We start from the raw sequence: 26,811 nt of genomic DNA on the forward strand, positions 1-26,811 counted from the left end.
CTGAAGAAAGCTTCTCACTGCAGCTGTGCCATCACAACTCTATTTCTACAATTTGTACTATGCAAATATATGGCTGTTTTGTATGTGAATGCAGCTATTGTGCAACTGGTATTCTCTAGCTGAAAAACAAACAAACAAAAAAAAACACAGCAAAAATCATTGTGCCTATCTTAAATACTTTAGTCAGTTCAAATCGTATTACATACATTATCTCACTAAAAAGAGCCAATTTAAACTGGAAAATAAATAGTCACTATCTTTGTAAATAAATATCTCCCAGCACTAGCTATTAAATGAATACCAGTAATGATCTTCTGAATTCACTTCTCACTACTCAGCTAAAACTGGTTTTTCTCTTATAACAATAACTACAGTAAAAAAAGAAAAAAAAGAGCTGATGTAGCCTTTTATATACCCCCTGAATATGTATTCTGCATTGCTATTGGCCCTATGATATTTTAGTAATTTTAATTTTTCAAAGTTCTACATATTTTATGACAGTGACATCATCTGATGGATACTTGAGACTAACCAATTAAATTAATTCTCGAAAAGCACCTCAGAGAGCTTGCATCTAAGCTACAGTTAATGCACAAGATTCTGATCCTCTATATTTAAAAACACTTTAACATATATGAAAGTTACTAATATGATCTGACTCATAATAAAGTTTAGTTTTGGCCTCTGTTTTCCTCAAAGGAATAGTCAAAATGTTTCTGTGATAATATATTCTGCCAAAATCTCATGTTGAAAATAAATTATTTTACATCCAGAATTTAAAACACTCCTCCCTGCACATTTTGAGGTATATTTTGTTACAAACAACATTTAGCAAATAAACAAACTTTAAGTAAACTCCCATTTTTCTGTTTTCTCATCGGGAACCATGTCAAAACACATTTTACAGCTTTCCATCAAACAAAAATTTAAAATATTACTTTTCCAGAGTATATAAGATGTAAACTCAAAGGTTTGTATGAAATTGTATTCAAAAAACAGTCTGGGCATTTGATTTCAAGTTTGCATTACAACCTATGGGAAAAATCAATAGAAGGCTTGATGCTTGGAATAAAAGCAAGAATACTCACAAGATATTTATCAAAAGAAAACTTAGCCTTTACTCTAAAAAAACTGCATCATTTTTTTTTCTGCTTATTGATTGAAGCTTGTGTTTTAAAGATTTAAAGCTATATAGAAACTACTGACTAGGATTACAAATATGGCTTTCTGTTACTAGGGAACAGCCTTCCACATAAGAACATAAGATATGCCAAGGGTCTATCATGCCCAAAATTCTGTTTCCAACAGTGGCCAATCCAAGTCTCAGGTACCTGGCAAGTACCCAGACATTAAATAGATCTCAAGTTACTATTGCTTATTGATTAATAGCAGTTTATGGATTTTTCCTCTAGGAACTTATCCAAACAAAAGTCTTGCCTAACAAATCTGCTTCATTTTTTTGAATGGGTTAATAAATATGCGGATAAAGGTGAACTGGTAGATGTAGTGTATTTGGATTTTCAGAAGGCGTTTGACAAAGTCCCTCATGAGAGTATTCTAAGAAAACTAAAAAGTCCTGGGATAGGAGGCGATGTCCTTTCGTAGATTACAAACTAGTTAAAAGACAGGAAACAGAGGGTAGGATTAAATGGTCAATTTTCTCAGTGGAAAAGGGTAAACAGTGGAGTGCCTCAGGGATCTATACTTGGACCGGTGCTTTTCAATATATATATATATATATATATATATATATATATATATATATATATATATATAATTGATCTGGAAGGAATATGACGAGTGAGGTTATCAAATTTGCGGATGATACAAAATTATTCAGAGTAGTTAAATCACAAGCAGATTGTGATTCATTACTGGAGGACCTTGCTAGATTGGGCATCCAAATGGCAGATGAAATTTAATGTGGACAAGTGCAAGGTGTTGCATATAGGCAAAAATAACACTTGCTGTAGTTACACGAGGTTAGGTTCCATATTAGGAGCTACCACCCAGAAAAAAGATCTAGGCATCATAGTGGATAATACTGCAGTGTGCTGCAGCAGTGGATAATGCTGCAGTGGATAATGCTGCAGTGTGCTGCAGCAGTCAAAAAAGCAAACAGAATGTAAGGAATTATTAGGAAGGGAATGTTTAATAAAACGGAAAATGTCATAATGCCTCTATACCGCTCCATGGTGAGACCACACTTTGAATACTGTGTATAATGCTGGTCTCCGCATCTCAAAAAAGATATAGTTGCGATGGAGAAGGTACAGAGTAGGGCATCCAAAATGATAAAGGGGATGGAACAGCTCCCCTATGAGGAAAGGCTGAAGAGGTTAGGGCTGTTCAGCTTGGAGAAGAGATGGCTGAGGGGGGATATGATAGAGGTCTTTAAGATCATAAGAGGTCTTGAATGAGTAGATTTGAATCGGTTATTTATAATTTCGAATAAAAGGACTGGGGGCATTCCATGAAATTAGCAAGTAGCACATTTAAGACTGTTCGGAGAAAATTATTTTTCACTCAATGCACCATAAAGCTCTGGACTTTGTTGCCAAAGGATGTGGTTAGTGCAGTTAGTGTAGCTGGGTTCAAAAAAGGTTTGGATAAGTTCTTGGAGAAGTCCATTAACGGCTATTAATCAAGTTTACTTAGGGAATAGCCACTGCTATTAATTGCATCAGTAGCATGGGATCTTCTTAGTGTTTGGGTAATTGCCGGGTTCTTGTGGCCTGGTTTGGCCTCTGTTGGAAACAGAATGCTGGGCTTCATGGACCCTTGGTTTGACCCAGCATGGCAATTTCTTATGTTCTTATGTACTTAACCTTTTTTAAACCCAGTTACACTAACTGCCATAACCACATCCTCTGGCAAAGAATTCCAGAGCTTAACTGTGCTGAGTGAAAAACAATTTTTTTAAATTTGTTTTAAATGAGCTACTTGCTAACCTCATGGAATACCCCCTAGTCCTTCTATTATCTGAGAGAGTAAATAACTGATTTACATTAACCTGTTTAAGTCCTTTCATGATTTTCTAGACCTCTATCATACCTAGACCTCAGTGGTCTTTTCTCCAAATTGAACAGCCCTAACTTCATTAGCCTTTCCTCATAGGAGAATCATTCCATGCCCCTGATCATTTTGGTTGCCCTTCTCTGCACTTTCTCCAGTGCAATTACATGTGTTTTGAGATGTCATGACCAGTATTCAAGGTACGGTCTAACCATGGAGTGATACAGAGGCATTATGGCATCCACTGATTTATTTGCCATTCCCTTTCTAATAATTCCCAACATTCTGTTTGATTTTTTGATCACCACAGCACACTGTGCCGACAATTTCAATGTATTATCCACTATGACACCTAGATCTCTTTCCTAGGTGGTAACTCCTAAAATAGAACTTAACATTGTGTAACTACAGCAAGGGTTATTTCTACCTATGAAGGGTATTTTTCCCTATATGCATCACCTTGCACTTGTCCACATTAAATTTCATCTGCCATTTGGAAGCCCAGTCTTCCAGTTTCACAAGGTCCTCTTACAATTTATCATAATCTGCTTGAGATTTAACTATTCTGCATAATTTTTTGTCATCCGCAAATTTGATAACTCACTGATCATACACTTTTACAGATCATTTATAAAAATATTAAAAAGCACCAGTCCAAACACAGATCCTTGAGCATTCTACTATTTATCTTTTACCACTGTGAAAACAGACCATTTAATCCTACTCTCTATTTCCTGTCTTTTAAGCAGTTTGCAATCCACAAAAGGACATCACCTCCTATCCCATGACTTTTTAGTTTTCTTAGAAGCCTCTCATGAGGGACTTTGTCAAACGCCTTTCAAAAATCCAAATACATGACATCTACTGGCTCACCTTTGTCCACATGTTTATTTACCCCTTCAAAAAAATGTATGGTTAAATCCATGCTGGCTGTGTCCCATTAAACCATGTCTTTCTAAATGCTTTGTGATTTTATTCTTTATAATAGTTTCCATGATTTTTCCTGGCACTGAAGTAGGGGTCACCAGTCTACAGTTTCCTGGATCATTCCTGGATCCTTTTTTAAATATTGGGGTTATATTGGCAACCTTCCAGTCTTCAGGTATAATGGATGATTTTAACGATGGGTTACAAATTAATTGAAATAGGTCTGAAATTTCATTTTTTAGTTCTTTCAGAACCCTGGAGTGTATACCATTTGATCCAGATGATTTACTACTTTTCAGTTTGTCAATCTGGCCTATCACATCTTCCAGATTCACCGTGATTTGGTTCAGTTCATCTGAATCATCACCCTTGGAAACAGTCTCCAGAATGGGTATCTCCCCAACATCTTCTTCAGTAAACACCGAAGCAAGGAATTTGTTTAGTCTTTCCGCAATGGCTTTATCTTCGTTAAGTGCCCCTTTAACCTCTCAATCACCTAATGGTCCAAACGACTCCCTCGCATGCTTTCTGCTTCGGATATATTTTTTAAAGTTTTTATTATTAGTTTTTACCACTACGGCCAACTTCTTTTCAAATTCTCTCTTAGCCTGTTTTATCAGTGTCTTACATTTAACTTGTCAATGCTTATGCTTTATCCTATTTTCTTCTGATGGATCCTTCTTCCAAGTTTTGTATGAAGATCTGTTGGCTAAATTAGCCTCTTTCACCTCAATTTTTAACCATGCTGGTAATCATTTGACCTTCCTTCCACCTTTCTTAATGCATGGAATACATCTGGACTGTGCCTCTAAGATGGGATTTTTTAACAGTATCCACACCTGTTGCGCACTCTTAACCTTTGTAGCTGCACTTTTCAGTGTTTTTTAAACTATTTTTCTCATTTTATCAAAGTTTCCTTTTTGAAAGTTTAGTGCTAGAGCCATGGATTTACTTACTGTCCCCCTTCCAGTCATTAATTCAAATTTGATCATATCATGATCACTATTGCCAAACAGCCCCACCACCATTACTTCTCTCACCAAATCCTGCATTCCACGGAGAATTAGAACTAAAATTGATCCTACTCTAGTCAGTTCCTGAACCAATTGTTCCATAAAACTATAATTTATTCCATGCAGGAACTTTCTCTCTCTAGCATGTCCCGATGTTTCGCTTACCCAGTCAATATTTGGGGAATTGAAATCTCCCATTATTACTGCACTACCAATTTGTTAGCTACCCTTATTTCTCTTAGCATTTCACTCTCCTTCTCATCATTTTGTCCAGGTAGACGGTAGTATACTTCTATCACTATACTCTTCTCCAGCACAGAAGGGATTTTTATCCATAAACATTGGATTGTGCATTTAGTCTCTTGCAGAATCTTTATCTTGTTGGATTCCATGCCATCCCGGACATAAAGCACCACCCACCACCAAATTTCTCCTCTCTATCCTTGCGTTATAATTTTCACTCTGATAAGGCACTATCCCATTGGTTATCCTCTTTTCACCATGTCTCTGAGATGCCAAGTAAGTGTATGTCATCATTCACTGCTATACACTCTAACTCTCCCATCTTACTTCCTAGACTTCTTGCATTAGCATACAAACATTTCAAAGTATGTTTTTTGTTTATATTAACATTCTGCTTTTCAGTTTGCAGGGATAACTTGGATCTTTTAACTCAGGTGAGTCTTTAATTATAGGCACTTGGACTATTTTTCTTATAGTTGAAATCTGTCTGTTGGGATGCCCTAACTCTAATGCTTCATTAGTATCCTTCACAGATACCTCCCTCCGAACCATACACTGCTGATCAACTGTTGGCTTTCCCCTTTGATTTCATTTAAAGGATGTTCTATCTCCTTTTTAAAGGTTATGCGAGCAGCCTAGTTCCACTCTGGTTAAGGTGGAGTCCATCCCTTCAGAAAAGAATCCCCCTTCCCCAAAATGTTTCCCAGTTCCTTACAAAACTGAATCCCTCTTCCTTGTACCATCATCTCATCCACACATTGAGATTCTGGAGCTCTGTCTGTCTCTGGGGACCTACGCGTGGAATAGGGAGCATTTCAGAGCATGGTACCCTGGAGGTTCTGGATTTCAGCTTTCTACCTAATAGCCTAAATTTGGCTTCCAGGACCTCCCTCCCACATTTTCCTATGTTGTTGATGCCCACATGTACGATGACAGCTGGCTCCTTCCCATCACTGTCTAAAATCCTATCTGGGTGATGCATGAGGTCCGCAACCTTCGCACCAGGTAGGCATGTTACCAGGCGATCCTCATGCCTACAGCCTCCCAGCTGTCTATATTCCTAATAATCAAATCTCCATGATGGCTGACCTAATCCTTCCCTCCTGGGCAGTAGAAATGGGAGACACATCCTCAGTGTGCGGGGACAATGCACCACCTGGAAAGCAGGTCCTTGATACAGGATCATTTTCTGCAGCACAAGGTTGATGTTCTCCAAACAGGAGACTGTCCTTCTCCAAGGCAGCACCAGGGCTTCCAGACTGGAGTTGAGACTTGGTTACTATGTCCCTGTAGGTCTCATCTATATACCTCTCTGTCTGCCTCAGCTCCTCCAGGTCTGCCACTCTAGCCTCCAGAGATTGGACTCATTCTCTGAGAGACAGAAGCAATTTCAACGAGGTACACACTTACTTCTCACTGGCTTGTAAAAAGTCATACATGTGACACTTGATGCAAAAGACTGGGAGCCCCCCTCCCCTTGCTGCTGGACTGCTGCCTTGATCTAATGATGCCATTTAAGCATGAAGACATAATCATTTATCACACTCCAGTAACATAATGCCAATTTCCCATGGATAACTGAGTAGCTGAATTTTTTTTTAAACTTAAAACATTGACAAAATCACTGAAATTGCATTGAAAGCAATTATGTTTTGATTAGAAAGGGTCCAGCAATGATCTCCTGACCTCCTTCTCACCCAAGTGACACTGATACCTTAATTTTAGGTAAAAAACTTGAATCACAACAGTACACAATCCTTGTAGGCACAAAGGTGAGGCTTTTCTTACATGGAAAGATTTCTTTCTGCATATATATAAAGGAGAAAAATCAGATTACAAGTTACCACATGATCACAATACATACAGTATTTGTTACAAATATCTATCACTGATATATTCTACTCATTTTGTGGCATGATTGATGAATAAAGAGATGTGCTTCGGGGAAAAATTTCATGTCAGGCTTCATTTTTGGGCACCCCATGGGAATTTCGTTTTTCACGTGGTTTGGGGTTTTTTTCGGGGGCCCTGATTTAGTGCGCGCTAACCTGGCAAAGTTAGTGCACACTATTGGGAGTTAGCGTGCACTAACTCCCATTAGTGCGCACTAACGCAAAAATGATTTTTTTTTCCAAAATTTCAGAAAAAAATCAATTGTTTTTCAGTTCTCCCGAACCATTCCGAATTAGGCAATTTCGTTGACTTTGCCTAATTCAGGAAAAACAATTGCACATCCCTAATGAATATCTGTATCAGTAAAACAAAAATAAAAAACAGCCTTACATTTTAAGGAACACTGTGATACTAATTTAGGCACTAGCCCTCCTTCCGCCTGGATGAAAGCACGCCCGCCGGCTCCCACCACCGCCGCCTGGATCAACGCGCGCCCACCCGCCCGCCAGCTCCCGCTGCCGCCTGGATCAACGCGCGCCCACCCGCCCGCCGGCTCCCGCCGCCGCCTGGATCAACGCGTGCCCGCCGGCTCCCACCGCCACCGCCTGGATGAACGCATGCCCGCCGGTTCCCGCCTCGATGACCGCCGTCCGCGTGGAGATGGGGGATTCGGAAAGTGACATCCAAGGTATTTATAACAACTTTACCAACAACTTGTTTTAAGTTCATTTAAGGAATCGCATGTGTAGTGCAATGATTCACAATATCATGTAAAAAAAAAAAAAGGGGGGGGGCTAGCCGACAATAATAAAATAGACATGGACAGTAAATAAGAGATTAAAAGCTGCCCTTTCATATATATAATGGTTTAAAGGTTTTTAGGTTTTCTTTTGAGGGAAAGTTTGCCGTCTACCCTTAACCCTTGCCTCTAATGCAGGGGTAGGGGTAGGCGGTAAGTTAGCAGGTTAAACGCGGGGGAAAATGGCAGGGTAAAACAGTGATAGTCGGGGCGCGCGTTACTGTATGGGAGGGAATAGCTAATTCGATCGTTTACATCTGATATACATGCCGCGTGCGGAAGGGGTTACCCGGGGATTTAAAGAGGCGGTAAGGATGGATTAAAGGGGATAGTGTATCGCGGGTTGGACTAACGCGGCCAAAAAGTGAGTAGAAAGCCGGTTAGGAGCAGGGTAACTGCGGCCGCACTTTACTGTATTGAGCTGTTTGTTTGCAGGTGGAAACGAGGGTGGGGCAGATAGCAAGCTGCCATTGAAATGAACTACAATTAGAAGAAGCAGCATAATATGAGCTGTCAGCCTAGGAATGTCACAACAAGGCTGAAAAGGCAATCAGACCTTTAGTGTAGCGATATATCAGTGTCAGGTTAGGGATTCGCAGAGGACTAATCCCATTGACACTTACTGATGAATTACAATAAAATATCACTTCACTATCAAATTATAGCAAAGTCTTAAACTACAGAACGTTGAAAAATAGAGAAATTTGTGGAAACAATTTAGTAGAACTAGGGGTCACGATTTGAAATTCCAGGGAGGAAGAGTTAGAACCAATGTCAGGAAATATTTCTTCACTGAGAGGTGGTGGATGCCTGAAATGTCCTTCTGGAGGAAGTGGTGAAGACTAAAACTGTGAAGGATTTCAAAGGGGCATGGGATAAACATTGCGGATCCCTAAAGGCTAGAGGATGGGAATAAATAAAAAAGCTTAACTGGCACAGAGCAGCAGTTACTACCTTGGGAACCTTGCTGGGCAGGCTAGATGGATCATTTTGGTCTTTTTCTGCCATCATTACTATGACTATGATCAAATTGTTGCATATGGGAGTGCACCATATAGACATTATTTTTAAATTAACAAATAACCAAAAGTAGAAAAGACAGCCAGTGGATCCTCACCCAGAATATCAAGGGATGGTCAAAAACTTTGGGCACTTGATTTTCAAAGCAGAAGAGGGAGGAAAGGCTGGGCAGGATAGGAAGGCATTCATTCTTTATCACCCAATGTCCTGCTGGGTCTTGGTGTTGTGCCCAAGAAAGGAGGGGTTTCTCTTAGCTGGGGAAAGCAGGTTAGCAGGCTATGGACTTAGCTGAGCTATAACTGAGAGCTAGAATTCCTGAAAGCTAGAATCAGTGAACAACAAACAAGCTTATAAGTCTAGCTGAGCTGTAATCCCTAGCAACAGAAACCCCTCCCAACAAGGAAGAAGTAATGGGACTTTCATAGTGCAGTGGTGGAGCTTTGGTCCAGGAGGTAGAGTTTGGTCCCCAAGAAGGCTGTGGACTCAGCAATTGTAATGTTTGGCTGACTACCGAGATTGCCTCCTTCATTGCATGGCCACTACTGCTCTCATGCACACCCATAGGTGCGAGCACATGTCACTCAGTACATTTGAAGGCCCTATGGTGGGAAACATGGCTCAATGCTGGAAGATGACATCATGGGAGGAGGTTGGGCATTTAAATACCAGCCTTGCCAATCACCAATGCCTCAACAATCCCAGCCTTCCCATTCACCAATGCCTCAACAACAGTCCCCTGCCTTGCTTACAGAGCTGGTTCATATACTTTGTCTTGCCTTCTTATCCTTCCCTTGAGCCTTGCCTTGCTTTGTGTCTAGCCTTGCCTTTTTGTTTTATCCATGGTTTTGCCTGTCCATGCTTTGCCCATCTCCCTTTCTTGTCTGGTTTGCTCCATCTTGTCTGGTCATTTGGTTTCTCGTTTGTCTTAGCTTGATTCTCTGATATTGACCTCTGCTATGACCTGGATTACTTTCTTGCTTGCGGCCTGGTACTGACCTTTGCTATGAACCCAACACTCTCTGCTTACTGCTTGCCCTGACCCATGGCCTGGACTTGGTTACTTTTTGATCTCTGCCTGCCCTGACCTCTTCCCATGCCTAGACACTCTTTCTCTCTCTACCACTCCTCAAGAGACACTTGCCTAAGTCCTGCCAGCCCAGGGAACCTAAGGGCTTAATCTGTGGGGAATGGGGCTGGTGCAAGTGAAGTTCCTGTTCAATACCAACAGAGCTTTTCCTCCGGCTGTTCGTGTGGGTTTAGTAGGTTCGCCTGGGTTTAGTAGGTTCGCCTATTGGGCTCCATCAACTATGCCACAGCACATAGGTTCACTACCGTAACAGCAGTAAAGCAAAGAGAAAGTGGTGCTTTTGTCCCCCCAGGAGGGACATAGGCCCAACTGTGGAGCAGAAATGAATCAGCAGCAGTCTGTAGGCAATAGATTCCCCCCTTCCTTTTTATGACTGGCAATACATACCGGCCCAGATGCATTCCTACACATTGATGAGATTGGGATTCAGTGGAAAGGAAAAAGGAGGCTGGTAACTATAACAAATAAAAAGGGACATAAGAGATGTTCCCTTTATGTAGGATGATACCTTGTGGGGACTAATGCCCCCAATTAGCTAAATAAATTGTCATGTTATCTAATACAATATGCACATACTTGTAAATGCTATTATCCTTGTTTACAGTGTTATCTGTTTTGTGATTTTCCTAGAGTGAAGGGAGGGAAATCTCACCCACAAAGATTTTCTTCTCCAGGTGAAAGCAGCAGATATTAAGTATGCAAGGACCGATGCATCCCCTGCCAGGCCAGTCACAGACCCAGGAATGCCCCTGCAAGATAAGTGGGCACAGAGTCATTAGAAAGGTCTCCTTCTCTTTCCTGTGGGCTGATGGTTCCATTACCCTCAACAATGATCCCTTGAGTAACATTAGATGCTGTCAACAAGAGTGCAACAAAGGTGGGGAGAGTAGGGAATTTTCCCAGACACAGCTCAGAAAGGTGTTGCAGATTTCCCTTAACACACAAAAAGTTGTTGGGGAAATTGAGAGAGGTAAACAAATGTGATACGGGACCCATATTTGCTGACTGCTATCAATGGGCCTAGGATTAGCTCCAAAAGCATCTCCCCTCCTCAAGAACTGCATGGCAAAGGAAGATTGTGGCAGCATTAAAGAGGGGAGCTTGGGGTGTTGTGTAGGGGAGTAGAGCCTGGGCATGCCATCTAGATTCACCACTAGCTAGTTATCTTTTCTATGACAAGAAAGACCTGTTATCTTCTCAATGAAATTCTTCATTATTTTAATCATTTTGTTACTCTTCCACAGTAGAGATTTCCTTCTGTGTTCTTTTGCTCCATGCATCCTCATGCTGAATCTTTGCTCTATACTCCTGATACAGGGTTTTTTTCTGCTGCAGTACTGACACCTTGTCATCCCTGACTGTCAGTTTTCTTCTTCATGAGAGCAGGGCAGTAATACTCAATGACATCATTTTCTATAACAAGTGTTTACAGAAAATAATGAATAGATGTTTTACAGTTGTACAAAAAAAAATGTATTCTGTGAGACTAGGACAGCACTTTCTTATGATATCATCTTCTATGATCTATATATTCCCTAAAACAGAACAGTATTGCTCATAGATTTTCACTTTCTCCAGTGACCTCATTTTACCCAGCAAGAGATACAGAACAGAGTGTACGGACAAAAGAGGAAAGAAGGACTAGAAACATAAAGGGAGTAGAAAAGATTATAGAAGTTGTAGAGATTCACTAAGTAAAAAATAGGATAAGGTTTGAAAATTCTCATATATATATATATATATATATATATATATATATATATATATATATCTATACACACAAAAATCTCCCCAAGAACAAATTATTGGGGAAAAAAGAAAAAGAAAAAAGCACTTAGGTTTTCAAGTAAACCATACCAAAAATCTAATTTAGTATATTAACTAAAATCAATTTATTTATTGCAAATACAGTAAATCAATAATTTTTTCAATATTTTTTACATAAAACCACTCATGTTTATTGATCCCTTGTGATGATATATTACTTGTTATTTCATACAAACATCTTAACAGTTTTCCAAAGAACCATATCAACCTTAACCCAACTGTTAATAGCCCTCAACACTATTCTACTTCTAACCTCAATCTGTCCCTAAAATATTTTGCATTTCCGATCATCTGATGTTAATTGTTATTGGTCTTTTATATCAGAAAACACCACACTATATTAAATGCCTTGTACATATATCCACATGATAATACTGTATAACCCTTAAACCATACTATAGCTTGATGTATAAATCACTGTTTATGATCAACACTACAACATGTGGATATCCAAAATACATTTGTTAACCCCTCATCCGGTACCAATAATTTGTTCTTGGGGGGATTTTTTTGTGTGTAATATCAGAAAGCACAAGTGAAATATATATACATTGCCTTCATTTTTTATATATATATATATATATATATATTTTACTGGCACAAACATCCATAACGTCTATAACTATCTCACATCATGTGAATCAACTCACACTACTTGGTAAGAAGGTATTTGCCTAATCTGTGAAAGTCCCATGAATTCTGAGCCCCGACAAAGGCCTCTGATTCAACTGTGTCAGGCTTTTTCATCGGGAAATTATATAATATTGAAACAATACTTATCTTGTAGCATTCGTATGGTAAACGTTCATTTTAATATACAGAGTCCATAAAACTAGCTAATTGCTTTATATTCTTATTCTTATTTTATTATTTTTATTTAAAGTCTCTTCTATACCGATAGCCGTTCGCACATCGTATCGGTTTACATCAAACAAAAAACTTTTGGGCAGGGCCCTTACAAGTAACAGTCGAAGAAAGTTAACTAATGACAAGGTAACTAAATTCACATCTTGTGGTGTTTCTTTAGTGAGTCTTAGCCAAAGAACTCATGCGAACTGCATAACATGGTGGCACCAGGAAGTTCAAAAAATTATTATCTAACATTGGGATATATGCGAGCAGGGCCCTCGCGCGCCTATTTTGCATAGGCTGCCGGCACGCGCGTAAGTCCCGGGGCTTTTAAAAAAGGGGTGTGTCGGGGCGTGTCGGTGGGCGTCGCCAAATGACGCGGCGTTTTGGGGGCATGGCGTGGCGTTTGGGGGCGTTTGGGGGCATGGCGCCGGCCCGGGGGCATTCCGGGGGCGTGGTCGCGTCCTCCGGAACAGCCCCCGGGTCGGGTCTTGGCGCGCCAGCAGGCTGCTGGCGCGCGCGGATTTATGTCTGCCTCCGGTAGGCGTAAATCCATGGATAAAGGTAGGGGGGTTTTTAGATAGGGCCGGGGGGGGGGGGGGGGGTTAGGTAGGGGAAGGGAGGGGAAGGTGAGGGGAGGGCGAAAGAAAGTTCCCTCTGAGGCCGTTCTGATTTCGGAGCGGCCTTGGAGGGAACGGAGGCAGGCTGCGCGGCTCGGCGCGAGCAGGCTGCCCAAAATCGGCAGCCTTGCGCGCGCCAATCCCGGATTTTATAAGATACGTGCGGCTACACGCGTATCTTATAAAATCCAGCGTACTTTTGTTTGCGCCTGGTGCGTGAACAAAAGTACACGATCGCGCTATTTTTTAAAATCTACCCCACTGTACATGAAATATTTAGAGAGAAAGCAATTTTTGCTAGTACACAAGGTTGAACTATAAAGCCAAGATTCATCAAGCAACAAAGTTTTCTCATAGGAGGAGTCCCACTATTGACGTGATAGTGGGCCCCACCCACCGAAAAAGAATTGTGGTTCTATGGCGCTTTCTTTTGTGTTGCGACCAAACACTGTGACACAAAAGAATACGGCATGTGGCCCTTTAATGTGATGGTGGCCCCAACCTTATGGTAACACCATTGCCCCCCCAAAAAACATGGCTAAATGGGGAGGTTGAGTGGAAGTCAACCCTGATGCCTCTAAAAATTAAAAAGTGTCAGTCACGTGCACAGTGGCAGCAGTGCCCCTCCCCCCCCAAAGTCCAAGCCCCCCCAAGGTTGCCACTGGTCAAGGTGGCCCTCACTGTCCCAAATATTAAAAAAAATATATCAATAATGTACACAGCAATGGCAGCGCTCACCAAAGTACAAGCCCCCTGCCTCTGGCCCCACCGAAGTCACTCTAAGTATCACCTATTCGTCCCAGCCTCTTCATGGATCTTTGCATCATCAGCATAGGCCCCCACCTAAGACCTTCCAACCCTGGCACCCAAAGGCTCAACCCAAGGGGAACATGAGCTGGTGTAAGCAAATCTCCAGCTGGGCCTCTACCTCATCCACCCTGCAAGTTGCAGCAACTCTACCTCAGTCCAAGGGTCCATGCCCATAACAGCCAGATCCAGCTAAATTTGTTCAGGACTATCTTCCTTACCACCAACTAGCATGTCCAGGGGTCATCAAGAGCATGTCCAGGGGTCATCAAGAGCCCTCATCACTGAAGGTTGGTGCCAATGTTCATGAAAAAGCTGAGCTTTCTGAAAATCAATCTGCTTTTATTTGGGTTCACAGTCTTCCCATATTAGTGGCAAGTTAACTGAAAGCAGCTTGAAGTCCTTGCTGCAATTTTGCCTTATGTTCTTATGTACCTGCCGTGCCCCATATATACCACCTTGCTGATACTGCTATGCTTATTTATTTATTTTATTTAGAGGCTTTTCTATACCGATATTAGTGGGTACATCATATCGGTTTACATCAAGGTGGAGGTTCACAGGTAGTGTGTTCCAGTGAGAGGGGCCTGCAATGGACAGGGCTCGATCTCTTTTGGAGGTGAGGTTTGCCTTTTTGAGGGAAGGGATATGGAGCATGCCATTACGGCTGGTACGAGTAGGATGGCTGGATTGTATAAAGTGGAAAAGGTTGTCAAGCAAGTTTGAATTGTGTGTGTAGATGGATTTATGAATAATGGTAAGGGTTTTGTAGAGGATACGTGCGGGGATAGGGAGCCAGTGAAGGTCTTTGAGGATGGAGGTGATATGGTCGGATTTGCGGGCATGTGTGATGGTTCTAGCTACAGCATTCTGTAGCATTTGGAGCAGTTTTATGGTGGAGTAGGGGAGGCCAAGAAAAAGAGAGTTGCAGTAGTCCAAGTTGGATGAGAGGGTTGCCTGAATGACTGTGTGAAGGTCGTGTGTGTGGAGAAGCGGTTTGAGCTTTTTCATAATGTTGAGCTTATAGAAGCCTTCCTTTAGGACTTTGTTGATGTGTTTTTTCATGTTTAAGGTCTGGTCAATCAGGACACCAAGGTCTCGTACACAGGGCTGAGAGGCTACAGTATTGAAGTTTGGGTCACTTAAAAGTGAGGGCTTAGGGCTTTGATGGTTGGATATGAGTAGCAGCTCAGTCTTGGAAGAGTTAAGGGCAAGGTGGAGATTTGCGAGTAAAGAGTTTATAGAAGTGAGACATTTCTCCGAGAATTTTAGTGATTTGGAGACAGAATCTTGAATCGGTATGTTTTATTGGGGGGGGGGCTGTGAGAAGCATATCAGCTGTCCTGATGGTGTCATTTTTCCTGCAGGGGATTGGAGGACCCTCGAGGAGGAAGTGATTTGCTATGACATCATCCAGAGGCACCGTTACTACAATTTCTTCTGCCCTGTGGCATGTATGGGGGCTGTGACAGGCATACCAACTATCCTAATGGTGCCACTTTTCCATCAGGGAATTGGAGGACCCTCGAGGGGGAGGGTGTAATGGCATCCCATGTAAATGTATTATTACATTTCAAGGGAATAAATTTGTTTTTACTGTCCCAGCTCATTTAGATACATTCCGTACAGATAAAGCTATTGATACTAATAGTTAAGGCCTTTGGGGTCCTGAAAATAAATGATGTTACTTGTATGTTCTCTCAATTTTGCTTATTTTTCCTATTTCCATATTACTTGACTTTGCACCCCCTCGATTGAGGACTTTATTTTGATATCATAACATGTTTTCATTGAGATTTTCTTCTCCTTATGTATTTGCATTATGATTCAAAATTTCTTTATTTCATGTAAAAAATGATTAAACTTTCAATAAAATATTAACCTGTGTTTTACACATGTAAATATATTTTAGACATATAAGTGAACTTTTGAAAATTGATACAATATATACTATTGAATTCATGGGCATGGCATCCTTAGTGCACAGTGGTGCACAGGCACCACCAACTTTAAAATGGAGTGTGTCATGCACCACCAACTTGGGAAGCTAATATGTGTTCCCTGGCTCTCCCCCCAGAACAACAGTGCTGCTGACCACCACCACTAATGTTCCCTCTTTAACCTGCATGTGTACTTGGGAAAGGTTCTGTGTTCACGCAGTCATGCAGCTCTAAGCTTCACATATGCGTTTGTGCACAACTTTCCCTAAGGGCATGCACAGCTCTTCCCCCTCCCAGTGCAGGAAGCCTGGATGGGTCGTGGCGGACCCCATCCCACCATGACCAGAAATGAAGAGGAGGCCAGCGGGGTCATGGCAGACCCCATCCTGTCGTGGTCTGAAGTAAAGAGGAGGCCTTTGGGGCTGTGGAAAACCCCATCCCGTCATGGCCTGAAGTGAAGAGGAGGCCAGTGGAGGCTGTGGCGGACCACTTCCCATCACAGTCCGAAGCGAAGAAGAGACTGGTAGGGCCGAGGTGGACCCCAAGCCACCATGAGCTGAAGTGAAGAGGACCACACTAACATAAGGCCGTGAGTGAAGAGGAAGCTGGTGGAGCACAGTCTGAAGTGAAGGGGAGGCCATTTGTGTGTATATCTGTGTGAGAGCTTATGTGTCTATGTGAGTGCCTGTAGGTGTTGGATATGTCTGTGAGAACCTGTGTGCATGTGTGTATGTGTGTGTGAGATCATGTGTGCATGTATCTGTATTTGTTTGTGTGAGAGCGTGTGGGTATATTTATATGTCTGCACAAGAGCCTGATTGTGTGAGAGCCTGTGTGCATGTCTTGTGAGATCTTGTGTGTCTGTATGTGTATGTCTGTCTGAGAGCTTGTGTGTCTGTATAAGAGCCTATGGATGTGTGTAAATGTCTATATGAGTCCTTGCATACGTGAACGCCTGTGCGCCTATCTGTGTGAGATCTTGTGTGTCTATGTGTGTATGTCTATGTGAGAGCTTGTGTGTCTGTGTGAGAGCCTGTGGGTGTATGTATATGTCTGTATGAGGGCCTGTATGTGTGAGAGGCTGTGTGTGTGTATGTATCTGTGTTTAGAGACTGTGTGTATATTGTGTATCTCTGAGAGCCTGTGAGCGTGAGCTCCTACCTGTGAGAGTCTAAATGTCACAAACAGGCTCTCAGAGGCACATGCACACATTCACAGTGTATGTATGAGGAAGAGAGAGCCTGTGTGTGTGAGAGAGGGAGTATGCGTGAAAGCATTGGCATGTATATGAGAGAGGGAGTGTCTGAAAGAATGAATGTGTTAGTATGTGTGTGTGAGTGAGGGAGAGAGAGAAGATAGTTTGTGTGGCCCTATCTACCCTAATGAGGGATAATCTTAGGGTGATCAGAATTCAAAAGGTCCCAGGTGTGGAAAGCAGGAGATTGTTTTAATCCTTTTTAGTTTTAATTATTGGGTGTAATTTGATGTTTCTATTGTTTTTAACTTTTTTTTAAATATTAGAACATTATTTAATTATTGAATGTTTTATTCATCAGATGTTTTGAAATATCTTGTGTTTTGGGAAATTTATAACTTTTTAATTATTGAATTTTTATTCATCAGAGGTTTTCAAATATTTTATTGGTGTTTGGGGAATATTAGAACAGATTTATGCAAGTTTTTTAAATTGGATGTTCAGCAGCTGTTTTGACATTTAATCTTTTTATTAGCATGGTTTTAATATGAATGATGTTTTATATCTCCTATTTTATTGCTTGATGTTTTGAGAGGAATGATGATGTTTCTGTTTTTCCATTGTTGCACTGCATAACACAGTTGGGCTTGTGGTTTCCAATTCAGTTTTTGGTGGCACATTTCTATTCTGTAGTAGTTGAAGGTCTGTCTGTATTTTAAAGGTCCAGATCTTGTGTAACTTTAATTCTTGCTGTGAAAATGATGACTCTTATCACTGGCTTTTAAAGCATTATGATTATCTCTTCCTCATTTTCATTTTAAACAGAAGTTTGCTCTTTATTAATGTCACTTGCTTACAGAAAGCTGTTTCAAATATTCTCACAGAAAATATTTTTCATTTACATATTTTACTTTAACTGCTGTTACTAGATTAGATGATTATTTTAAGGGATTAGCTAATGATCCCTCTAAGGATTGGGTTGCTGTGAACATAAATTTGATAGGCTTTTTGCATCAAAGAAAGTAGTGCTCATAGGCTAATATAGGGGGTGTACTGTGTTCTAGGGCACATAGCAGCAGCAAATATTCTGGCACCACCAACTTCAGCAGTCACCCTACGTCCCAGATTGAATTATTAATACACGAGTAATTGTACTTAAGGGGTAGATTTTCAAAGATGCGCACGCGTGTCCATGTGTGCATGCTACCCAGCGTGCACACATGGATGCCCGATTTTATAACATGTGCGCGCAGGTACGTGCATGTTATAAAACCGGGGGTCGGCACGTGCAAGGGGGTGCACACATGTGCATCCTGCATGCGCCAACGCCCGCAGCCTTCCTCAGTTCCCAACCCCCTTCACTAACCTTCCTTCCCCTTCCCCTAACCTACCCAGCCCCTAGCCCTCACCTAGCTCCCCCCGAAATCTTTATTATACTTTTGAGCCTGCCTCGAGACAGGCACAGTTTGTGCGCGCCAGCACCCTGCTGGCATACGATAACACCCCCCTCCCCGGCACAGCGGTAAATGGCTGCTGTGCCAGGGGCCTCTAGCCCCGCCCTGCCCCACCCACGGCCCGGACCACCCCACTCCCACTTTACCCATAACTGGCCATTTGTTGAATTTGGCTGGTTAGACCTAAAGTTATCCGGCCTTGTGGGGCCTTCATGGGCTTCCTGGCACGATGCCCACTCCCCACCACCACATGTCTCTGCCTCCTCTGTGCGCGCCGGGTAGCATGCACAAATGTACCCCACGTGGCTATGTTAGCTGGATAATTGAACCCCCTCCCCAGAACACCCATGGAACACCCTTCTTATTTCTGGCTAAATTATATCTGGATAAGTTGCTTAAATTGCCAAATTAGCCATTTAGATGAATACTTTTTCAGTTATCCGTGTAAATGTTTTTTAACCAAGTCATTTTAATCAAGTAATTATCATAAAAATATCTTTAAAGCCAACAAAATCATCAATAAGGTATGCTGCATGAAAAGGCATACAGATTAGCTCATTAATATTAAAATTGCTTAACACAATTTGTATTAATCCAAAAAGGTCAACTATACCGGAACAAGAATGGTTGAGTACTGGTAGGTTAATGAGCCTGCCTTGCTCCCACTCTCCATAAAATTCCATCTGTGGCCAGAAATGACTCACCTTGGCCAGAGAATATATCCTTGTCATGGTCATTTCCCTGTTCTGCATGAGGACCTACCTCCTGGCAGCAGCATATGCTCTTAGCTGGAAATCCCCAGGAGGTATCAAGGAACTTCAAGATCCAATCTTCTCTCCCTCCCCCAAGAGCATTGAGAGGGATACCTATTCCAAAGCACCCTCTTATCGACCTTTTCTACTTCAAGTCCCCAACATCTACCTCATCTAAAGTGATCAAATGGGCAGGTGGGGGCCAGAAGCAATTTCACCTCGCAGTTGCTCCTGTCCCACTTGCTCAGAGGTGTCAAACAATTCCAGCTGACCTGATGCTGTTTGATGCACTGGCTTAACTGGCTGAGAGCGTTAGGTCAACTAGTGGCTCTGGGTGCCTCATAGTGACCAGGGTAGGAGTGAGTGGGGATTATTCCTGCCCCTTCACCTCTCCCTTTCACTACTTTGGATGGGAAATCCTGGGGAGAGGGAGGCGGAGAAATCATTGGGTCCTGAGTCCCTTCCCCCCTCCCCGTAAGCTCTCTGGGAAAGGAGAAGAGGAGGGGGAGGGTGACATAGGGATTCGGGAACTTCTTGAGACTTCTGGCAGTCTCCAGCACATGTGTGTTAAAAACTATGGTAAAACCAAGTTAACCTGATATGTACTAAAGGTTTTATGCTCTTCAATAAATGGTGAGATTACTTACCTGATAATCTCGTTTTCCTTAGTGTAGACAGATGGACTCAGAACAAGTGGGTATAGTGTGCTCGTGCTAGCAGTTGGAGACGGATCTGACGTCAGCACGGGTACATATACCCCCACAGGAAGTGAAGCTCTTCAGTAATCTTCCTTGCAAAAGCTGTTATGGATATATGTGTACTGACGATCAATGAAATAGTGAAATAGTGACCGATTGATAGTAGCTGGAGACCGCCAGCATTCCCAACCGGAAGGCGTCGACACCTGGCAGAGTAGACGCACTCATGTAAGAAGTGATAAGGCTTATCTTGAATCGGTGAAAGCAATGTAGACAGGCAGCTGGGCGGGATGCTGAGTCCATCTGTCTACACTAAGGAAAACGAGATTATCAGGTAAGTAATCTCACCATTTCCTGTTGTGTAGCCAGATGGACTCAGAACAAGTGGGATGTACAAAAGCTTTACTCCCGGACTGGGCGGGAGGCTGACTGAGGACCGTGTAATACTGCCCTTGCAAATGCTGTGTCCTCCCTGGCCTGGACATCCAGACGGTAGAACCTGGAGAAGGTATGGAGGGAGGACCACGTCGCCGCTTTACATATTTCTGCAGGCGACAGCATCCTAGATTCTGCCCAAGATGCTGCTTGGGCTCTGGTAGAATGAGCCTTGACTTGAAGAGGCGGTGACTTCCCGGCCTCTACGTAGGCCGCTCTGATGACTTCTTTAATCCAGCGGGTGATGGTGGGCCGAGAGGCCGCTTCACCTTATTTCTTCCCGCTGTGAAGGACGAACAGATGGTCAGTCTTTCGTACTGTTTCTGTCATTTCCAGATATCTGGGCAGCAATCTGCCGATGTCGAGATGGCGTAGCAAACGCCCTTCTTCAGATTTCTTCAAACCTGCCGTGGTTGGCAAGGATATGGTTTGGTTGAGGTGAAATTGTGAAACTACCTTAGGCAAGAAGGATGGAACCGTGCGAAGATGGATAGCCTCCGGAGTGATTGTGAGAAAAGGATCACGGCAAGACAGTGCTTGTAGCTATTAGGGATGTGAATCGTTTTTTAACGATTAAAATTATCGTCCGATAATTTTAATATCGTCTTAAATCGTTATAGAACACGATACAATAGAAATTCTAATGATTTATCGTTAAAAATCGTTAAATCGTGTTAGTGCGCACTAACGGGAGTTAGTGCGCACTAACTCCGAGTTAGTGCGCACTAACTGAAAATGATACAAATTGATACTTTCCAGGTCAGTAAAGGTCAGTTAGGAATGAAAATGTGTTCCTATTGGCTGGCTGCCCTCTTATCTATTGATGTTAACCAGGTTCCCACTGAGGTGATGGTTGGGGGGATGGGAAATGGAAATGGAAACTCAGGAACACTAACAGAAAATGATACAAATTATTGACACTATCCAGGTCAGTAAAGGTCAGTTAGGAATGAATATGTATTCCTATTGGCTGGCTGCCCTCTTATCTATTGATGTTACCAAGGTTCCAACTGAGGTGATGGTTGGGGGGATGGGAAATGAAAACTGTTGGTAGTTGACAAAAAAAGTAATGTGATCAGTCAATATGACTAGAACCTGTGCCCTATTCCTGATACCAGGGGTGTTGTGATCTTCCTGCACTCAGTGCCCTATCCCTGATACCAGTCTGAGACAGCTCCCTCCCTGCATTACTAGTGAGAGGCTGGCTTCACAGACAGGGGGGAGCTGCCTGACCCTCACTCCTGACTTCCCCCATGTCCCAGCTAGTGAATGGTGTGTGGGTGAGGGGGGGGGGGGAGGATGGTGAAGTCTGAGACAGCTCCCTCCCTGCATTACTAGTGAGAGGCTGGCTTCACAGACAGGGGGGAGCTGCCTGACCCTCACTCCTGACTTCCCCCATGTCCCAGCTAGTGAAGGGTGTGTGGGTGAGGGGGGGGGGGGGAGGATGGTGAAGTCTGAGACAGCTCCCTCCCTGCATTACTAGTGAGAGGCTGGCTTCACAGACAGGGGGGAGCTGCCTGACCCTCACTCCTGACTTCCCCCATGTCCCAGCTAGTGAATGGTGTGTGGGTGAGGGGGGGGGGGGGAGGAGGGTGAAGTCTGAGACAGCTCCCTCCCTGCATTACTAGTGAGAGGCTGGCTTCACAGACAGGGGGGAGCTGCCTGACCCTCACTCCTGACTTCCCCCATGTCCCAGCTAGTGAATGGTGTGAGGGTGAGGGGGGGGGGGGGGAGGATGGTGAAGTCTGAGACAGCTCCCTCCCTGCATTACTAGTGAGAGGTTGGCTTCACAGACAGGGGGGAGCTGCCTGACCCTCACTCCTGACTTCCCCCATGTCCCAGCTAGTGAATGGTGTGTGGGGGAGGGGGGGGGAGGATGGTGAAGTCTGAGACAGCTCCCTCCCTGCATTACTAGTGAGAGGCTGGCTTCACAGACAGGGGGAGCTGCCTGACCCTCACTCCTCCGGGGTATTGTGATCTTCCTGCACACAGTGCCCTATCCCTGATACCAGGGGTGTTGTGATCTTCCTGCATGCAGTGCCCTATCCCTATTAATACCAGGAGTGTTGTGATCTTCCTGCACGCAGTGCCCTATCCCTAATACCAGGGGTGTTGTGATCTTCCTGCACACAGTGCCCTATTCCTGATACCAGGAGTGTTGTGATCTTCCTGCATGCAGTGCCCTATCCCTGATACCGGGATGTGTGCAAGAAGATCCCAACACCCCCGGTATCAGGAATAGGGCACTGTGTGCAGGAAGATCACAACACCCCTGGTATTAGGGATAGGGCACTGTGTGCAGGAAGATCACAACACTCCTGGTATTAATAGGGATAGGGCACTGTGTACATGAAGATCACAACACCCCTGGTGCCAGGGATAGGGCACTGTGTGCAGGAAGATCATAACACCCCTGGTGTCAGGGTTAGGGCACTGTGTGCAGGAAGATCACAACACTCCTGGTATTAATAGGGATAGGGCACTGTGTGCAGGAAGATCACAACACCCTTGGTGCCAGGGTTAGGGCACTGTGTGCAGGAAGATCACAACAACCCTGGTGCCAGGGTTAGGGCACTGTGTGCAGGAAGATCACAACACTCCTGGTATTAATAGGGATAGGGCACTGTGTGCAGGAAGATCACAACACCCCTGGTGCCAGGGTTAGGGCACTGTGTGCAGGAAGATCACAACACTCCTGGTATTAATTGGGATAGGGCACTGTGTGCAGGAAGATCACAACACCCCTGGTGCCAGGGTTAGGGCACTGTGTGCAGGAAGATCACAACACTCCTGGTATTAATAGGGATAGGGCACTGTGTGCAGGAAGATCACAACACCCCTGGTGCCAGGGTTAGGGCACTGTGTGCAGGAAGATCACAACACTCCTGGTATTAATAGGGATAGGGCACTGTGTGCAGGAAGATCACAACACCCCTGGTGCCAGGGTTATGGCACTGTGTGCAGGAAGATCACAACACTCCTGGTATTAATAGGGATAGGGCACTGTGTGCAGGAAGATCACAATACCCCTGGTATCAGGGTTAGGGCACAAGTTCTAGTCACATTGACTGATCACATTACTTGTTTTGTCAAGCTACCAACTGTTTCCATTTCCCATCCCCCATATACTGTCAGTGGGAAGCTTGGTAACATGAATAAATAAGAGGGCAGCCAATAGGAATACATATTCATTCCTAAACTGACCTTAACTGACCTGAAAAGTGTCAAATTGTATCATTTTCAGTTAGTGCGCACTAACTTGAGTTAGTGCGCACTAATCGGAAAAAATGATTTTTAACGATTTTTTAACTAAAAAATCGTGCCTAACACGATTTTCTTGCCCTGCCACACGATTTCTATCGTTAAGACGATATGGAAAACGATTCACATCTCTAGTAGCTATGAGATGCGGTGTGCTGAACATACAGCCAGCAAGAACACCATCTTCAAAGTGAGAGAACGGAGAGACAATGCCCCGAAGGGGTCTGAAGGTTGATCCCACGAGGAAATCCAAAACTATATTGAGGTTCCACAAAGGCACTGGCCATTTCAGTGGCGGACAAATGTGTTTGACTCCTTTCAGGAAGCGAGAAACATCTGGATGTGTGGCAATGGTCTTGCCATCCCTCCTGGGACCATAGCAAGACAGCGCAGCCACCTGAACCTTGATGGAGCTTAGGAATAGACCCTTCTGAAGCCCATCCTGCAGGAAATCCAGAACAATAGGGATAGTAGTCACATGTGGATTGGTGCCATGAGTGTCGCACCAGGCTTCAAACACTCTCCAAATCCTGACGTAGGTGAGGGATGTGGAAAACTTGCGTGCTTGGAGGAGTGTATCTATCACTGGCTCCGAGTAACCTCTTTTCTTCAGTCTAGCCCTCTCAATGGCCAGACCGTAAGAGAGAATTGAGCCGGATCCTCGTGAAGGATGGGACCTTGACGTAGCAGGTCCCTGAGAGGAGGCAGGGGAAGGAGCTCCCCTGCCAGTAGTCTTCTCATGTCCGCGTACCAGGGTCTTCTTGGCCAGTCTGCTGCCACTAGAAGAACTAGGCCCCGGTACTTCCGAATCTTGTGGATAAGGGTGCCCAGCAGGGGCCACGGAGGAAAGGCGTATAGCAGGCCCCTGGGGGCCATGGCTGAACCAGGGTGTCGATCCCTTGAGAGAACGGATCTCGCTTGCGGCTGAAGTATCTGGGTATTTGAGCATTGGACCTGTCCGCTAGTAGGTCCATGTCCGGAATCCCCCAGTGATCCACAATCATCTGGAAGGCTGTGGGGGACAGCTGCCATTCCCCCGGATTTAGGCTTTCTCTGCTGAGGAAGTCTGCTGTGGTGTTGTCCCTTCCGGCAATGTGGACGGCGGAGATGTCCTGAAGATTTGCCTCTGCCCAAGCCATCAGCGGGGCTATCTCGCGGGACACCTGTTGGCTTCTGGTTCCGCCCTGTCGGTTGATGTATGCCACCGTGGTGGCGTTGTCTGACATCACTCTGACTGCTCTGTTCCTCAGTCTGTAAGCAAATTGCAGGCAGGCTAACCGGACTGCCCATGCCTCTAGTCGGTTGATGTTCCACCCCGACTCTTCCCTGCTCCACCGTCCTTGGGCGGTGAGCTCTTCGCAGTGTGCTCCCCATCCGCTCAGGCTGGCATCTGTGGTGAGCAGAGTCCACGTGGGGGAGGACATCTTTGACCCCCTGCTCGTGTGGTTGGACTGCAACCACCACCGTAGCTGAGTCCGCACTCTGGCTGGTAGAGGTAGATGCATGGAGTAATTCCGGAAGCGGGGGCTCCATCGAAAGAGCAGGGAGCGTTGTAGAGGTCTCATATGGGCCCTTGCCCAGGGTACCACTTCCAGGGTGGATGCCATGAGACCGAGAACCTGCAGGTAATCCCAAGCTGTGGGCCGACTGACTCCCATCAAGGACCATCTGAAGTTTTAATCTTCTCTTGGTGGTGAGACTGACTGTGTCTGCCTGGGTGTCGAACTGGACTCCCAGATATTCCAGAGATTGGGAAGGCTGTAGGCAACTCTTGTTTAGGTTGACTATCCATCCCAGGCTTTCCAGAAGGGCGATCACTCTGTTGGTTGCCCGATGGCTCTCCTCTCGCGATTTCGCCCTGATCAGCCAATCATCTAGGTTGGGATGGACAAGGATTCCTTCCCGTCTGAGCGCCGCTGCTACCACTACGATCACCTTGGTGAAGGTCTGCGGCGACGTGGCCAGCCCGAAGGGCAAAGCCCGGAACTGGAAGTGGCGTCCCAGCACCTTGAAGCGTAGGTAGCGCTGATGATCCTGGTGAATCGGGATATGCAGGTAGGCTTCTGATAAATCTAAGGCCGTGAGGAATTCTCCTGGCTGTACTGCGTTCTTGACTGAGTGCAGAGTTTCCATGCGAAACCTCGGGACCCGTAAGTATCGATTGACTGACTTGAGGTCCAATACGGGCCGGAAAGTGCCCTCTTTCTTGGGTACCTTGAAATAAATGGAATAATGCCCAGAATTCATTTCCCGTGCAGGTACCGGGATTATGGCTTTCAAGGACAGGAGCCTCGCCAAGGTAGCTTCCAATGCTGCCTTCTTGTGGATCGGACACGAAGATTCCACAAACCTGTCTGGAGGTAGATGATGGAAGTCCAGAAAATAACCCTCTCGGATGATGGCGAGAAATTATTGACAGAGGACCCACTGGTCCGACGTAATCTCGACCCATCTGGGGTAGAAGAGGGTTAACCTGCCCCCTATGGCCCCGTCCCCCAGATGGATCGGCAGAATCTCATTGGGAGGCGCGGCCGGGCCCTGAACCCCAGCCGGCTACCCTCTTCTGCTGCTTGGGCCGAAAGAACTCGTTCCTGGCCTGGGGACGAGGTGCCTGGTAGCGACTCCTATAGGGAGTGAAGCGTTGGGAGCTTCTGCCTCTGGAAGGCCTTAGAAAGGCGCGCTGGTTCCTTTTGAACCTATCTTCCGGCAGTCGAGGTATAGGAGAGGCACCCCATGTGCTGGCCAGTTTATCAAGGTTGCTGCCGAACAGGAAAGAACCCCTAAAGGGCATTCTGGTGAGGCGTGTCTTCGAAGGAGCATCGGCTGACCAGTTCCGTATCCAGAGCTGCCTCCTGGCAGCTACAGAAGATGAGATCCCCTTGGCTGTTGTACGGACTAGGTCGGATGCCGCATCCGTGAGGAATGAGAGAGCGGACTCCATGTCTGCCGCCGGAGCGTTGTTCCTGACCTGTGACA

At 44.4% G+C, this 26,811-nt stretch overlaps 1 long non-coding RNA gene across 1 annotated transcript in view; it reads right to left on the reverse strand.

The window, feature by feature from the left end:
* LOC115088816 overlaps positions 1 to 26,811 on the reverse strand; it is a 56,553-nt gene that overhangs the window by 23,566 nt on the left and 6,176 nt on the right. The window contains exon 2 of the long non-coding RNA XR_003855906.1: positions 10,650 to 10,746. This is a non-coding gene — a long non-coding RNA (uncharacterized LOC115088816). The remainder of the gene's footprint in view (positions 1 to 10,649; positions 10,747 to 26,811) is intronic.

The sequence above is a fragment of the Rhinatrema bivittatum genome, chromosome 3 (genome assembly GCF_901001135.1).
Source record: "Rhinatrema bivittatum chromosome 3, aRhiBiv1.1, whole genome shotgun sequence".
NCBI lineage: Eukaryota > Metazoa > Chordata > Amphibia > Gymnophiona > Rhinatrematidae > Rhinatrema > Rhinatrema bivittatum.